Here is an 11,578-nt window from a genome sequence, read left to right as displayed (position 1 = left end):
TTTTTTCCCCCTCAAGAAAGAGGATTAATTAAGAAGACATCAAATACATGGCTTCTGGCATATAGACACACTATTTACAAAAAGAGAAATAAACTGTGAGATAAGAACTGACTAGGAAAAGGAAAGCCCCTCCTTTGGGAGACTAAATGTTAATGACGTTTTTAAGTTGAAGTTACAGAGTTCAAATGTAAGGAAAAGGAACAAGTATGACTTATTAGGTGTTTACTGGAAATTTAGCTAATTTGTAAGCATCTGTTTTCAACATCTTGGGGGAGTGTTTAGGGATGCAGTCTACCCAAGGCACAAAAGGACTTACAGATGTAATACTATTTCTTTAATGAGATTTGAGACTTAAAATCTGTTGTTATGTGCAGATGTTTGACATTTATCAAAACATGTGCTGATATTTTTGATTCAGGCACACTTTTCAAAATGTGCCAACCTGCAGGAAATTGTGTCACCATAAGTGCTGCCAGCAAAACCATCTGAGCAACTTGCCAGAGATTGAAGCTTATGATCGAGGTCCCAAATGTGCTGTGTTTGTAGCCTCAACGATGTGCTGTGTACCCTTTACATATTGAAGAGCCCATTGAAAATTAATCTCGGTGAAGTGGGATGGCCACCCAGTCTGTTTCCTTTTCTAAAGAATCACAAACCATCTGTTGAATAATTTTCAATTCTAGAATTTCTCTGGGCTGTGACTTCAATTAAATGAGGCCTGTTAATAATATAATTAAGATCTATCCAGAAATGAAGAGTCAGGAGACATTTATACCTCAAAGTGCCAGGCAGAAATGCGTGAGTTATTCATCCAACAAACGTTTATTCACTCAGCAAACTTTCCTATGTGCCAGTAACTGGGGACAAAAAGCTGAACAAGACACACTTTTTGCCTTCAGAGAGCTCTGTGTTGCTGTAGCCAGCTTTCTTGTCTTTGTCGGCAATTAACACACTCTCAGTCTTTACCTAATTTCTGTCTTAACTTCAAAGCTTGCCTAAACCTGTATGCAATTTACAAGGAAATGTTTCTTTTTATTCTGAGGTAGACAACTTCATGACTGCTCTAAACTTTTGTTCTTTCTTCTTTTTTTGTTAATCCTCACTAGAGGATTTTTTTGTTGTTGATTTTTTTTTAAGAGAGAGTGGGAGGGAGGGAGAGAAAGAACAAGAGGAAGGGAGAGAGAAACATCAATGTGAGAGAGACACATCAATTGGCTGCCTCTTGCGCAAGCCTGACCAGGGCTGGGGATCAAACCTGCAACCCAGGTATGTGCCCTTGACCAGGAATCGAACCCAGAACTCTTCAGTGGTCGGGCTGATGCACTGAGCACAATTGGCCAAGGCTGTTTTTTCTTTTTTAACTCTCTCTGAGTTCATTATCACTAGTAGTTCCCTAAAGGTTCGTGTTTATTTGCTCTTTGTTTCCTCTATATTTATAAAATAGTGACACCATTCAAGGACGTCCATGAGTGAATAACATTTTAGGTACCAGGTATAATGCTGCATATGTACCATAAGTTATTCATTCATATCTGAGAACAATTTCATGAGACATACACTATCACCTTACTACTTATAGTCAACTAATAAAAGCTTAAACTACTTGTTCAAGGCTACATGGCTCCAGTGTGGTATAGGGAAGATACTCCTACTGCCCAGACTGCATATTTCACAATATAGCATGCCATCTTGTGCCTTTGTACCCCAGAATATGTTGTGTTTTTTTTTTTATTTTTGTTAATCCTCATCTGAGAATATCTTTCTAGACATCTGCCTCTCTGGTATAGAGTCTGCCACTAAATTCTCATTCTTTTGTACAAAGTCCATAGAGGGGGATGTTACTTCAAAATAACTATTATATTTGTTACCTCAAATAACTACCAAAATAACTAGATCAATTATGTAGATGTGGGACTTACTGCCCTATGAACTGATCCTTGAGCCTGTATACAATCTTATGGTTCAATTGCTACTTTGAGGTGACCCAGTTTGTCTTATCTGGTTCAGAAATGTGTTCTCTACTGTTTCATCATCGGATGGTCCCCTGGAGCACTTGCTGTGTTGGGAAGCTTCTTAGTACAAGATCGAGCCATTGCAGCATTCCCTTTGTCTTTTTTTAATATTTAATATATTTTATTGATTTTTTACAGAGAGGAAGGGAGACGGATAGAGAGTTAGAAACATCGATGAGAGAGAAACAACCAGCTGCCTCCTGCACACCCCCTACTGGGGATGTGCCCGCAACCAAGGTATATGCCCTTGACTGGAATCGAACCTGGGACCTTTCAGTCCGCAGGCTAATGCTCTATCCACTGAGCCAAACCAGTTAGGGCCATTCCCCTTGTCTTTACAATGACTTTTTTTTTTTAGATTCTTTTATTTATTTTCTTTCCTCAGATCTACCTGGACTTTTTTTTCCTTTATTGATTAAGGTATTACAAATGTGTCTTTATCCCCACATTGTCCCATCATCCCCCCAGCCCTGCCCTCACCCCCACCCTCTGTTGTCTGCATCCATCACTTATGTTTATATGCATGCATACAAGTCCTTTGGTTGATCTACATTGACTCTTAATCACCAACCCTGTGAATTCTAAATACTGGTTTAGTTCTGCCCTTGACAAGTCAAAAGGAATTGCCCCTTAATCAGCCAGAAGCATCATGTGGTAGATTGATTCCAATTTAGCTTGAGATGGAATAATTGAGGCTATTATCATCAAATTAAAGAAGTGAGTGTATAAATAAAGAGAAAAAGGAAAGCAAGTTTGCTGGTCCTTGAGAACAAGGTCTGTATCTTTTTATTTTTGTATTACAAGTGGCTAGTTTACTTCTTGGCATGTAAATGATCTCAATAAATGCCTGTAGAATGTTTGTAATAAGTGTCTCCCAACTCTTGATTCCAGGCAAGCCCTAAACAGCTCCATTGGATTTATAGTCTAATAAACCCATCAAATATTTTAGGAGAGGTAATGAGTTTTCCCTTTCTCTTAGCCACACTGAATATCCTCAGTTTCTTTACTTTTTTTCACAGATTGTTTCACAGATTGAAAAACATCACTGTTCTCATTGTGAACTATGATATTGATATAACTTAGGTACATGAGTAACTATAAAGCCAGGCACGAAGGAGGCACAATCAGAAGGTTGTACAAATTGAGAGTCAGGTGGGGGTGGAAGGGGGAATTCTAGCTGGGGTAAGTGAACTGGAAAGTCTTTATGGAGAAAGTGGCCTTTGAAATGGGTCTTGATGGGCTACTTTGTCCAAGTGGAGGAAAATAATTGGAGCAAAGAGCTGAAGGAAGGGTCGATTTAGAAACTCAACATTAGAGCCATTGGATGAGATAAAAGGTATTTATAAGAGATTGTGAGAGAGGAAGTTAGAAAGGTACTTTGAAAATGAATATGGATTAAATGTGAAGATGGAGAAGTCTTGCTTTATTTATTGGCTATAGGGAGGCATTGAATGTTTTATAGGTAGAATAACTGGATTAGCATAGGGCTAGTTAGCATAGAGATCAATCTTGTAGGACTGATTAGAGTGACTAATCCATTTCTTAACTGTGCTTCTGTCAGTAGCTCACAAAGTGATTCTGTGATCTTTACTATTCTTCATTAGGCTGAACCCAGAGCATCTTCGACTTCATGGGTCTATTATTATCTGAGGGTCTTTTGGTTCCTCCTCTCATTCTTGGTCCCTAATTTGTATCTAAGTTACATAGAAAGCCACTTATTTTCTAGAGGCTTATCCCCCATTTCTTTCTGCTCCTTTTCCTAACTTATCTGATCTTTGCTTCATGTCTGGGTTGTTTCAGAGAACCTAAGTTGTTTGATTGGTTGATTTGTTTGTTTATGTATTTTTACATTTATTTTTCTCATTTCTACACCCCTCCCTCCAACCCTCAGACTCCATACCAACTTTTATAGAGCTAGGTGTCTACAAGTTTCTAAATAATTGCATGTTGTTTTAACAGATGTAAGACAGTACAGCTTACTGTTGTAAACAAGGACTGCAAGGAGAAATACTGGAATACTCAGGCAATTCTCTGCTCCCACAGCTCATTTTGCATCCCCAGAACCTGTTACTAATCAGGACTTGGTTTTTGGTGTTCATGGGCTGTGGGCAACAGGAAGGGAGACAAGATTAGAGTTCTTCAGGAGTCAAACTTGCTCTAGCACATCCTCTCACATTTATCTCTGCTGCCCTTGGCGACTGCTGTCAGCTGGACTCAGGATGGGACACATGGCTTTCACTTTTATTTATTTATTTTTAATTTTTATTTTTTAATAAATCTTTATTGATGAAAGTATCACATAGTTCCTTGCCCCTCCTCCTCCCCTCCCTCCTCATGTCACTCCCGAGATGAATCCTGGTCATCGGGATCAGCTGCAGGGAGAGGAACACCATCCGCTGGACCCAATGGTGGTTCAGTCACAAAACAGTTGGGATCATTCTCAGGTGCTGCTTCTCTTGAATGCTGAGGTGACATGGCCTCTCCCCCAGTTACTTGAATGGAGCTCTACAAGCTTGGAGATCATGTGACTCACGTCTTCACTGCGAGTCCAGGGCAACGTTTCCAATCCTCTGGATAACTTTGTGCATGTCCCTCGTTCCTTGTTCCTTGCAGGCATCTTCCAAGGCGGGCCCTGTCAACTTCAGGAATTTTACTGAACAAATAAGGTTATCGTCCACAGGGCTGGAAAGGAGGGCATCCAACAATCGCCGAAAAACACCTGGTTGAGGCAACAACTTTACTTCGTCGATCTTCAGCGTAAGATAAAGTTCCCCCATAAAGAGCACGAACTCGTGGAATCGTTTCCGAGCTGCTTCATCCCCCATGGCAGCTTGATATCTAGGCTCATAATCAGTCTGACATCTTTGAAGGAGCCCTTGGCGGAAGCTGCCCCTCTGAGTGAATGGTCAGGTGACGGGTCAGGCCATCACACAGGCGAGCTCCCACGCAGTGGAGGTTTGGCACGGACGTGGCCTGTTGATAGATGAGGTCCACAAGTTCTTGCAAACCCTGGTCCGTGGTGACCCGGCCACTCAGGGTTACTGCAAACTACTCCATGTGAGTTTCACAATGGCCAGGCTGCTCTGTCATTTGGTTAAAGAAATCCCAAACGAATACGGACAGAGGGAGACCATCCTCGCTGGGTCCTTGATGGCTACTCAACCGTTTCCTCTGGTCAAAGCACAGCTCAGGGACCTTGTATTCAGTCTGAATCTCCAAGGACAGGGCCTCCGGCGTCTCCAGCCGCACAGCCCGGCTCCTGCTCAGGGCGCCCTCCTCGTCCTGCAGCACCTTCTGGGCGGAGCCCTGGCATTGCTCCTCCAGCTCCCGGATGTGGCTCTGGAGCTCCTGGCTCTGCTGGTCCAGGTTGGCCTCACTGTCCCTCAGTCTCTGCGGGGTGCGCTCTTTCTCGCTCTCCAGTGTCTGCAGGTACGACCTCTCCTCCTCCCTCAGGAAGCTGCGCAGGTTCTAGAAGTCCGCCTGGATTTTCAGTCTCTGAGCCTCTATCTTCTCCTTCCACTGGACGATCTGTTTCGCCGTGAAGGCTTTCTGGTTCGTGCATTCCTCTTCCAGCTGCCTCAGTTTCCTCACTGCCTCCTGGAGCTTTCCTCTGTAGCCGGTGCTCGCGTCTAGCTGTGGCCGCAGCTGATGCTCACGGGCTCGGCCATCAGGTGCAGGCAGATGGAGCAGGAGGCCGCCTCCCGCATCTTCTTGCTCGTGGAGGCCGACGCCATGCCTCTGCCGAAAGCTGCAATGCCGGACCCAGAGGCTCCCACAGCGGTGGTGGCGCACCCACCCCATACTTCCTATGTGTTGGGGTCCAACCCCAGCAGGTCCAGGGGTCCCCAAAGGTGTGGACGGAGTCGGCGAAGAAGGAATGACACGAAGACAGCATTCAGTTGATCAGCAGCCTAGCCAGGACCTCTAGCCAGGAACTCCAGCCAAGTTCTGTCCCCAGGTTCTGTCATGGCTTTCACTTTTAAAGATGACTTCTTGAACAGCATTGGGAGTTTCCACTCATAAAAATTGGAGCCTGAGAAATGAAGCTCAATGCTGCTTGAGCTTTTCCACTGAGGGCCACCTAATGACAGAAGGTGGCTCCTGGTAACAGGAGGTTCGTAAGGGGAGTATGCTAGGCCTGACATGGTGATGTGATCCAGGGGAGGGTGAGGTGGGATAGAAGGTTGTGTTGAGCAGCCCATTTCTGGTGCAAATACCTTTGAAGCCTCCCCTTACATCAAAATCTTGGGTAAACTTTGCAGCCCACTTATGCTTTAAGAAATCTTCATCTCAATTCCTAAAGTCACATTTATATTCCCCCTTTCTCCTGTGGTTTCTGAGGATTTAATGACTATTAGTAGGGCGGTGAGATGGGCCAGAACAATGGAGTGAGGAAAGGATATTCTGAGCCCAGTTTCAGAAGCATGCGTTAGTAGCGAGAACCGAGGCTTTGGAGCCAAAGTGAAACTGAGTCTTCCAATTATTACACATGTGACCTGGGCAGTCATTTCGCTGCTCTGAGACTCAGTCTCCATATCGATAGAAAGGGGATAAGAATGTCTCATGTGATGAATATAGGTTAAATAGATAGAAATACAACAGACATAAAATTCTTGTCTTACTGTATAGTAAATAAATGTTCAATCATGGTACCCAAGATAATGTCCTTTATTATCGTAACTGTACTAAAATACATTACTATCCATTTGGCTCTTCCAGTATCTTTAATATTTGAAAGTAAATTTACATTTTAAAATCATATGCTAGTTGACATTTTGATATGCTCCAAAAGTCACCACTTGGCCTTATCAGTTACATTGTACAAGATATGAAGCCAAGGAGAATTTAGAGAAAGAACTACTTCACGTCTGTCAGCTTCATTACAGGGCAGTTCACTACCCCACATCCTTTCAAATATATGAACGGCATGACAATGCTGATAGTGACTTTTCTACTAAGCTGATGATAATGATTATTTTTGTGTGGATTTCCAATTTTACAATCAGTACTTTTCATAGACAATATATATGTAATTAAGGAGGTAACTTTCCTAGGGAAGAAAGGTTAAAATATAGTCCCCATACAACAGTGAGGCAATTTGCACAATGCAGACACCAGTATGCTCCAGATGTGGTGTAAACAGAAAACAGCTCCTCTGATTATGAAGCATTTGTCTCAGAACATTCTGGCAGTTGGAACTTGGCTTTGGGCTAACACATGCCTTCGTACTTTTGGGAAGCAGTTGGCGGCTTCATGGATCTTCTCAAATATCCGAGTCAATCAAAAATGACTCAAGCATCAAGAAATGGGGTGGGCGTGGGGGTTAAAATACAGTTTCTGGAATTCCTGGGCATAAAGAGCCTTATGGTATGAGCTGGCACTCTTTCCCATTGAAGGGGAAGTAGGTAAGTCAGCTCATGACACCTATCCTTGTGCTTCCTCCTGTGCTAAGCCTTCAGAAGCTTCTAGTCGGTTTAGGTAAAGTTGGAGCAGCAGAACATTTCAAATGAGACCCACCTACTGCCTGAGAATGTTCCCCCAGAGAACAGAATCTGACTTTGGGACGAATGTTATTCTGGAGTCCTTGTCAGAAAACTTCACCAATGTTCCACTGCACAGACACAGCTCAAACTGAAAACCAGGTCTTCCTGAGAGATTGTGAAGGTCTATGGTGATTCTCCAGTGAAGGAGAAGAGTACAGGCTGATTTTACTTAGATACAATGTTTGACACACCTATAAGTTTTGTTTAGAAAATACCTGATTAGCTCATACTTTGTGCCATCCTAGGGATAAGAGAGGCATGGAAGAAGTGATTATGTGTTATGAGTATTGCTATTCTAGAGCAGCACTGACCAATGGAAATGTAATGTGATATATGTAATTACAAATTTTGTGATCACATTAACAAAATAAAAAGAGAATCCTGGCCAGTATGGGTCAGTTGGTTGGATCATTGTCCCATAAACCAAAATGTTGTGGGTCCGATTCCCCAGTCAGGGCACATACCTAGGTTGGGATTCAAACCCTGGTCAAGGCACATACAGGAGGCAACTGGTCGGTGTTTCTCTCTCTCTCTCTCCCCACTGCCCTTCCTTTCTCTCTAAAACCAGTAAATATATCCATGGTTGAAATGGGTGAGGATCAATATATATTGGTTACTTTTCTGAAGAACAGCTGTACCATTTCCACAGTGTTTATATCATTTCATATCCCAAAAGCAATGCACGAGAGTTCTAATGTCTTCACATTCTTTCAACATTTGTTATTTTCCAATTTTTTTTAAAGGATAGTCATCATAATGGGTGTGAAGTGGTAGCTTGATGTAGTTTTGATTTCCATTTTCCTAATGTTCAATGGTGTTACATAATTTTTCATGCCCTTATTGGCCTTTAAATAGCTTTTTGATTAATTTTTGTGAAAGGAAAATTTGTCCCCAAAACATAAAATTTACTTGACTGATGCTTGATGATTGTTAATTTTCATCTTTGCCTCTTTAATATTTCCAACGTTATCTGTGTGTCAAGGTGTCTATCGTGGCACCGAAAGCATCCTAATACATTTATTTCTAGAGTGCAAGTATCTGTTGGACCAAGTGATTCCAAATGTTAATATAAACTTCTTTATTATGGCAAGAATAGTTTTAAAAGTATGAGGAAGTAGTTTGAGGTTATAGTGTCATATTTATAACATAGAAGTAAAAAAAATGACTCATTTTGTTCATTATAAATCATTTAGATTAGCTATGATATGCATGGGTTTTGAACTTAAAAATTGGCAGTTGTTTGCATATATATACACTTAACCAACTGTACTTTTGAATAATATGAATGGAGTACTCATTATCCCACTATTTTATTTATATTTCTAAGCTAGAAAGTTGGGTGTTTGGGTCAAATTTTCTCTCCCTGACATTTCCTGTCAATTCAAAATCTTCCAGACCTTTCAAATCCATCCATCTCTTTACCTTCATTGCCACTATGAAAGTCCACCCACTTGGATAATTATAAGAGCCTGTAAAGATCTCTCTTTTTAGCTCTATCTTTCTATTTGTATCCTTTATACCTCTGTCTCTCCCTTATTCCCCTTAGTCCTGTTCTCTTTCAGTGCACCATTAGGCCACTGCTAATATATATTCCCTAAAGTAAATTACCTACTTTAAAACTTCGGTGTGCACTCCACACTGACTTCAGGATCAAATCCTGACTCCACACCAAGGACACAAGGATCATTTGTGCTTTCCTTATCTCTCCAGTTTCACCTGGACCTCCTGCCCTGCTCTGCACTGCAGCCTCCCTGGACTTGGAGTTTCATCTGAGTCACCTTTCCTTCACACACACAGGGACCAGATCCCTCGTCCTGGAAAGCCCTGTGCTGGTAGTGGTGATGGAGGAAACATAAACATGATCTAGCAACTCCCTTTGCCCACTTAGTCCTGGATCCAGGTCTGAGAGGGCCCTGCTGGATGCAGTGTTAATCCCCCTGATCTGCTGCATGTGGGGATCTTAGGCGATCCTGGGTAGTGGGGAGGACCAGGAATAGTCAGAGAACTCAGCAAAGTGGCTGTTTACGGAATAAGTATTATTTATCAACAATTTGCATGCCCCTATGGATGCAGGTGAGCTAAGTATCACCCCATCAGCCCAGGCCTTAGGAATCTCACTGCCTCCTTCCCTGGGGACATCCTTTCTCCAGGTCTTGCTTAGAGCAGGGGCTCTTAATCTTGTGGTGCCATGGATCTCCTTGTCACTCTGGTAAAGCATCTGGACCCCTTTGAGAATGATGCTTTTTTAAGTTTAAAATAAAATACCTAGGACTACAAGGGAAGCCATTTATATTGAAATGTAGTGATAGAGCATTTAACAATTAATTATGATAAAACAACATATTAAGAAAGATCTAGAGGTAGGTCTAGTAGCCACCATAATTTCCAAATCTGTGTAAATTATGCTTACTATATCTGCAACAAATGTATGATGATATAAAAACAGCCATGGATTCTGTTGATGGCAAATGACTATGGTGGTTTATTGCCTACAGTTATAAAAAGAAATGCTAAATTTGAGGAATAGGGTAGTAAAAATCAAGATGATGCTATTCCACCTCAGATTCACAAATCCCTCGAGTCCCATCCACAGACTCCTTGGGGCTCTGTGGATCCCATTTGTCTCAGTTAAGGCTGTTATAACAAATACCCTAGTCTGGGTAGCTTAAACAACACACACTTCCAAAGATTTGGAGGCTTGAAGATCAAAATCAGAGTGCTCATATGGTCCAGTAACTGGTAAGGGCTGCCTTCCTGGTTATATCCTCACGTGGTCTCTTCTTGGTGTGTGTGCAGACACCAATTCCCTCAAGACCTCATCTAGACCTAATGACCTCCTATGATACTGTGACTTGTAATAAAAAATATAGGATGGGTGGAGGTGGAAGAGGGCATAGAACGGATAAATGGTGATGGAAAAAATAAAATAATTTTTTAAAAGAAGAAGAAGTGTGTGTGTGTGTGTGTGTGTGTGTGTGTGTGTGTGTGTGTGTGTATAGTATAATCACTCCAATCCTGTTTCTGGCATTGAGCTCCAAAAAGCCTTGGAATTTCCTGAGATGAAAGCTGCAAAGTGTCTCTTGTGATGTTAATGAGTTGACTTTTGGACTCCACTTAAAGTGTGTGTGTGTGTGTGTGTGTGCACGTGCATGTGTGGGGTGTGGTATTTGCTAGGAAAGCAAACTATGTGATTAGAGCAGTGGTTCTCAACCTTCCTAATGCCGAGACCTTTTAATACAGTTCCTCATGTTGTGGTGACCTCCAATTTCATTGTTACAAATTGAACATAATTAAAGCATGGTGATCAATCACAAAAACAATATGTAATTATATATGTGTTTTCCGATGGTCTTAGGCGACCCCCGTGAAAGGGTCGTTTGACCCCCAAAGGGGTCTCGACCCACAGGTTGAGAACCACTGAATTAGAGCGTTTGAAATTTCAACAGGGGCTGGAGGTTGAATCAGACTCTTAAGGCCAATGATTTAATCAACCTTGTCAATGTCATGAAGCACCCATAAACCCCCCAAGGACAGGGTTTGGCGAGCTCCAGATTGATGAACACAGAGATTGGGGAGAGAGGTGCTGGGAAAGTATGGCAAGTCCACACCCCTTCCTACATACCTTGCCCTGAGCATCTCTTCCCTCTGGCTGTTACTGAGTTATATCCTTTTATAATGAACCAGGCATCTAGTAAGTCAAATGTTTTACTGAGTTTTGTGAGCTACTCTAGCAAATTAATCAAATTCACTGAAGGTGTCCTGGGAGCCTCTGATTTGTAGCCAGTCTGTCAGAAGTACAGGTAACAACCTGGGCTTACAACTGGCACCTCTGAAGTGGTAGTGGTGGGAGCAGTCCTAGAGGACTGACCTTTAACCTGTGGAATTGATCCTATTTCTGGGTAGATTGTGTCAGAATTGAGTTGCATTGCAGGACATGCAGCAGGTTGAGAATTGCGTGTTGGCTTGGGGAACCGCTTCCTCTCACATTGGAATTTGGACCAGAGCCTATTTATCTCCCAAAAG

General features: G+C 42.2%; 1 pseudogene; it reads right to left on the bottom strand.

Moving 5' to 3' along the window:
- Window positions 1-4,348: 4,348 nt before the first annotated feature.
- LOC102431324 lies at window positions 4,349-5,813 on the bottom strand (annotated as a pseudogene).
- Between the last annotated feature and the right edge of the window lie 5,765 nt (window positions 5,814-11,578).

The sequence above is a fragment of the Myotis lucifugus genome, unplaced genomic scaffold, assembly GCF_000147115.1.
Source record: "Myotis lucifugus unplaced genomic scaffold, Myoluc2.0 scaffold_488, whole genome shotgun sequence".
In the NCBI taxonomy this organism is placed as follows: Eukaryota; Metazoa; Chordata; class Mammalia; order Chiroptera; family Vespertilionidae; genus Myotis; species Myotis lucifugus.
Note: the sequence above shows the minus strand (reverse complement) of the source record. Positions and strands in the feature narration are given on the sequence as shown.